The sequence below is a fragment of the Siphateles boraxobius genome, unplaced genomic scaffold, assembly GCF_051911475.1.
Source record: "Siphateles boraxobius isolate OS27281-9 unplaced genomic scaffold, OSU_SipBor_1 1, whole genome shotgun sequence".
Taxonomy (NCBI): domain Eukaryota; kingdom Metazoa; phylum Chordata; class Actinopteri; order Cypriniformes; family Leuciscidae; genus Siphateles; species Siphateles boraxobius.
The window spans coordinates 5,014,451-5,020,319 of NW_027508699.1; the positions used below are offsets into that span (position 1 = coordinate 5,014,451).

The 5,869-nt window shown below is 45.1% G+C and overlaps 1 long non-coding RNA gene across 2 annotated transcripts; it reads left to right on the forward strand.

The window, feature by feature from the left end:
- Positions 1-5,168: 5,168 nt before the first annotated feature.
- On the forward strand, positions 5,169-5,869 carry LOC143703020 (uncharacterized). 2 transcript variants are annotated; one of them, XR_013191468.1, is made up of 2 exons: positions 5,169-5,560; positions 5,623-5,869. It is a non-coding gene; the product is annotated as an uncharacterized LOC143703020 (long non-coding RNA). The 2 variants fall into 2 exon arrangements; XR_013191023.1 differs by having other exon boundaries at positions 5,627-5,869.

Sequence of the window (5,869 nt, forward strand, 5' to 3'; positions counted from 1 at the left end):
TGAGTCTGATACTGCTCCATTGAGCTGTGATTATGGAGCGTGTTTCAACCGAACCAGGAAAGAAAATACCTCTGCACTCAATTGGATCTACAAATGCCTTGATCACGGTTCTCTGTTCCTCTTTTAAAATAAATGCACTGTCTACATCTTCTATAACAGACGCGATGGCTGAATCTACACATTTAATTCTCCAGCGGCAGCCATTCTTTGTTGTAAAAGAATTCAACCCAAGCGGTCTTTGGTGACACGGATGATTACGTTACTGTTGATCATCTGTCCATCATCGTATAAAGCCCACCCTGACAATTTGATTGGTCCGAACAGCTCTGGCAGCTTCGGGCATACTTGCTTCTCAACGGATCAAGTCCAGACCGAACTTCCCGACCTCAAATGTTGTGGGCGGAGCTAAGTTTGGCTGGCATCAAGGCTAACATGAAGCAACTCCAAATTACCTTTCTGTTCTTGTATTTTCTTTTGTCAGTCAGTTGTTTGACCATTTTGACAGGTTTGATCAAATTAGATCCAGATTCAATCAAACACAGATTAAGGTAATATTCAGTCCTTAATCACTAAAAAGTGATAATGTATTGTCAGCATCCCTTCCCTTTGTAATTTCCGTAACATAGCAATTATAAAACTATTCCTTTTTATTTCAAAATACAAATAGTCTTTAATCCAAAAATCCAAGGGAAGACTCAGAGAAACAGATATTACAACCTTTAAACACTGACAACATCAAACAATGATCTTAGGGAACAGGGCTTAAATAACAAGGAGAACTAATGAGATAATTAACTGAACAGGTGAACGGAATCAGTAGTTCAGGGAACAAACTAAGGGGCAATTTACACAACACCATTTAACTAAAAATGGAAGACTTTTGATGCGTTTTGGCCATTCATTTACATGACAACCGCGTTTTGGTGGCTTGAAAATGCAAACTTTTGAAACAGACACCCTTATCATCTTCGTGTAAACTACAAAAAGCGGGTATAGTATACAGATATTAACAGTAGGAAATAAGGGGGGCATACGGACATATAAAAATTACACAAATCAACACAATATAAAATTTTGTCATCATGAAAAATGAAAGGTTCCTTACAACAGATTCAATGATGATGCATGTTTTCGAAGCCTTTGTGTTAAAAGGTTTTTACATTTTCTTAAAGGAAGTAAAACATGACTTTGCATCATAGGAGAACATTCTAAAATTGGGATTACAGTAAATGTTTTTGGCTTTGTGAAGATGAAATTTACCCAGAAGACAAAGTAATAATACAGTACTATCTGTATTAGAAAAGAGATCCTCTGCACGGGGGCGAGTTTGCTCTTCTCCCAGTTGACCTGAAGACCCAACTGACTCATGTGCTGGAGCAGCAAATCCCTGTGTTCGCATAACTGCTCCCGAGACTGCGCTAGTATGAGCCAGTCGTCGAGATAGTTGAGAATGCGAATGCCACGCTCTCTCATGGGAGCGAGGGCTGCCTCTGAAAGCTTCGTAAAGACACGGGGTGACAGGGCCAGCCCGAAGGGTAGGACTTTGTACTGATACGCCTGATCCTCGAACGCGAAACGCAGGAATGGCCTGTGTCGCGGCAGGATGGAGACATGAAAGTACGCGTCCTTCAGGTCTATCGCTGCAAACCAATCTTGGGGACGGACACATTGGAAGATGCGTTTCTGCTTTAGCATTCTGAACGGGAGCTTGTGGAGGGCCCGGTTCAGGACTCGCAGGTCCAAGATTGGTCGTAACCCACCACCTTTCTTGGGTACAATGAAGTACGGGCTGTAAAAGCCGGTCTTCATCTCGGCTACAGACACCGGCTCTATCGCGTCCTTCGCCAGCAGGACAGCGATCTCCGCGCGCATGACAGGAGCAGATTTGCTCGACACCGAAGTATGGCAAATGCCACTGTACCTGGGCGGACTCCGGCGGAACTGAATCGTGTAGCCGAGCCTGATGGTACGGAGGAGCCAGCTGGACGGGTTGGAGAGCACCTTCCAAGCCTCGACGAACCGGACCAGGGGGACCAGAGGCACCACAGGCACACCCGGGGTGGGGCAGCGAGGTGGAGGCCAGGGACCCGGCTCGGAAGGCCCGTGTGCGGCCCGAAGCGGGGTCTGAGTGAGCCGTGCTGCACTCACCTGACTCCACGGGGCAACAGAGGATGGGTGAGAAGGCGGATGACCGGGTCCTCGAACGCATCGTGTTGCCGGCTGGCGAACAAGAGGGGGCTGGGGGGAGCAAGGCTGTTCCACAGGATCGCAAACCGCCAGCCTCGCCCTCTTGGGATACAGGGATGGAGAAATTCGCTCTTTCGACAATTTGGGTACCACTGGACTCTGGAGAGCCAATGGTTGTACGGTGACCATCTTAAGAGCTAGTCCCCCCATCCCTGGGTGGCCTGTCTCAGGAATGCTTCTGACACTCGCCCCCTGGCTGGGCAGTGACTGAGACAGACCGGGCGGCCTGCCTGCTGCTGGTTCTACGCTGGGGCCTGGGTGAAGGCCTTTGCGGAGACCCCGCGGAACCGGAGGCAGCGGCAGGGGGACGCCCTCGGCGGCGAAAGGGCGGAGGGACTATCACCGGCGGCAGGGTGGAGGCAACAGCGGGCCGCCGGGATAGGGTGTGTCGGGGAGCCTCCGTCCGAACCTGGGTGGCAGAGAACTGTTGGGCGCAGCTCTCCGCCACGTCGCCGAACAACCCAACCTGGGAAATTGGGGAGTCCAGGAAGCGAACCTTGTCCGCATCCGCCATCTCAACCAGGCTGAGCCAACGATGGCGTTCTTGGACCACCAAGGTGGACATCGCTAGACCGACCGCACATGCCGCGACACTCGTTGCCCGGAGGGCGAGGTCAACGGCAGTGCAGAGCTCACTCATGAGCGCCCGGTCTAAACTACCCTCGTGCATGTCCCTAAGTGTCTTGGCCTGGTAGACCTGCAACAACGCCAAGGCATGCAAAGAGGAAGCGGCTTGCCCGCAAGCTCTGTAAGCTCTGACCGCCAATCCTAACGCGAACTCACAGGCCCGCGAGGGGAAACAAGGATCCCCCATCCAGGATGCAGCGGCCGTTCGACATAGGTGAGTCGCAACAGACCGCTCCACTGGAGGGATAGCCTCATAACCCTTCACCGCTCCTCCGACAAGGGTAGTGAGGGAGGAAGAACTACTTAAGTCGTTTTCAGCAGTAAAAGGTGCCGTCCACGACCAAGTAAGCTCTTCATGCACTTCGGGAAAGAAGGGCACTGGGGCGGCGGGCTGAGAACCAGCACGGCCCGCCCCGAGATACCAATCATCAAACCGAGACTGAGCAGGACACGGTGGAGGGTTCCACTCGAGCCCGACAGCCTCGGCGGCCCGTTTCAGCATAGCTGACAATGCTGGATCCAGCTCCGGCAACATTGTACTCCCAGAGGGAGACAACGCAGCCGAGTCGTCATCTCCAGAAGTCAGCTCACCCTCCGATGCTGCAATCGACGTCCTGTCCTCCAGGGGAGCCTCGAGTGAAACCGCTGGCCGACCCATTACAGATGGACCAGCGGACAACACCGGAGGCTCCAATGGCAGCAGTGGAAGGGAGGGGTGAGGAGCCCACAGGGAATGGTTACCGGGCGGGACATCCAACACTACCCTCCGGTCACCCATCCCACACAGCACCCGTGCAGGGTGGGGCGTGGTAATGGGGACTCGCACTCCGCGAACGAAGGCGAGTCTTGCCCTCAACACTGCGACAGTCATGTTCCCACAGTGAAAACATGAGTTGTCCACAAAAGCTGCCTCAGCATGCTGTAAGCCCAAACATGTGATACAACAATTGTGACCATCAGAGAGAGACAGGGAACGACCGCACCCAGAAACGCACGGGCGGAATGACATCTTGAAAAAGACGCAAACGCACCCGTGTTGCTCTTTTAGGAAGTGAAAAACTCTCACCAGTGCCGGAGCACACAGGGGAATGACCGCGGCAACACTAACACAGGAATGGTGCACCCTGTGTTAGTGAAGCACTCACTTTCTCGCCCTCAACCGACCGTCAGACAAACAAACACAAACAGAAACTTGGTTGCTGTGAGAACAGCAGTTGAGAGCTTGAAGCTCGCGATCACCGCTGCACTCCCGCTGCAAACACCGACACCAGGAGAGACTTCCCAAAGAAGCGCCGACACACTCGCTCGTTGTACAACAACACTCTTCAGATCCAGACATGAAGCTCGGCTCCGAAGCGAGAGGCAAATGGTGCGTGCATCCACTTCCGTATTTATACCCGTGCTGCGGGGCGGAGTGTGAGATGCAGATCTCGCACGCCAATGTGTATTGGCTCGTTCAATAATACTCGAAGACAATAGGCTCCCTGGCGTGATCCCATTTCAGTCGACGTCGACTACGTCCAACATTATCGACTGAAAGGGAACATTAGTTAGAAAGAAAGAAAGATTAGTTAGAAAGAAAGAGATCAGTTAGAAGAAAGAGATCAGTTAGAAAGAAAGATTAGTTAGAAAGAAAGATAGAAAGAAAGAAAGAAAGAAAAAAATAAAGAAATAAAGAAAGAAAAAATAAAGAAAGATTAGTTAGAAAAAAATAAAGAGAAAGATTAGTTAGAAAAAGAAAGAAAGTTTAGTTAGAAAATAGAAAGAAAGTTTAGTTAGAAAAAAAGAAAACGTTTAGATAGAAAGAAAGAAAGATAGATTAGTTAAAAAAGAAAGAAAGATAGATTAGTTAGAAAGAAAGATAGATTAGTTAGAAAGAAAGAAAGAAAGATTAGTTAGAAAGACAGAAAGATATATTAGTTAGAAAAAAAGAAAGATAGATTAGTTAGAAAGAAAGATAGATTAGTTAGAAAGAAATAAAGATAGATTAGTTAGAAAGAAATAAAGATAGATTAGTTAGAAAGAAATAAAGATAGATTAGTTAGAAAGAAAGAACAAATAGTTAGAAAAAAACAAAGATATACTAGTTAGAAAGAAAGATAGATTAGTTAGAAAGAAATATAGATTAGTTAGAAAGATTAGTTAGAAAGAAATAAAGATTAGTTAAAAAGAAAAAAAGATTTATTAGAAAGAAAGATTAGTTAGAAAGAAAGAAAGATTAGTTAGAAAGAATTAAAGATTAGTTAGAAAGAAAGAAAGATTAGTTAGAAAGAAAGAAAGATAGATAGGTCAGAAAGAAAGAAAGATTAGGTAGAAAGAAATAAAGAAAGATCAGTTAGAAAAAAGAAAGAAAATTAGGTAGAAAGAAAGATTAGTTAGAAGAAATATTAGTTAGAAAGAAAGAAAGAAAAAATAAAGAAAGAAAGATTAGTTAGAAAGAAAGAAAGAGAGAAAGATTAGTTAGAAAGAAAGAAAGAAAGAAAGAATAAACAAAGAAAGATAGATTAGCTTGAAAGAACGATAGATTACTTAGAAAGAAAGATAGATTAGTTAGAAAGAAAGATATATTAGAAAGAAAGATTAGTTAGAAAGGAAGATATATTAGTTAGAAAGAAAGAAAGATCAGTTAGAAAAAATAAAGAAAATTAGGTAGAAAGAAATATTAGTTAGAAAGAAAGAAATATTAGTTAGAAAGAAAGAAAGAAAAAATAAAGAAAGAAAGATTAGTTAGAAAGAAAGAAAGATTAGTTAGAAAGAAAGAAAGAAAGAATAAACAAAGAAAGATAGATTAGCTTGAAAGAATGATAGATTAGTTAGAAAGAAAGATAGATCAGTTAGAAAGAAAGATTAGTTAGAAAGAAAGATAGATTAGTTAGAAAGAAAGATTAGTTAGAAAGAAAGATAGATTAGGTAGAATGAAAGAAAGACGAGGTAGAAAGATTAGGTAGAAAGAAAGACTAGTTAGAAAGAAAGAAAGATTAGTTAGAAAGAAAGA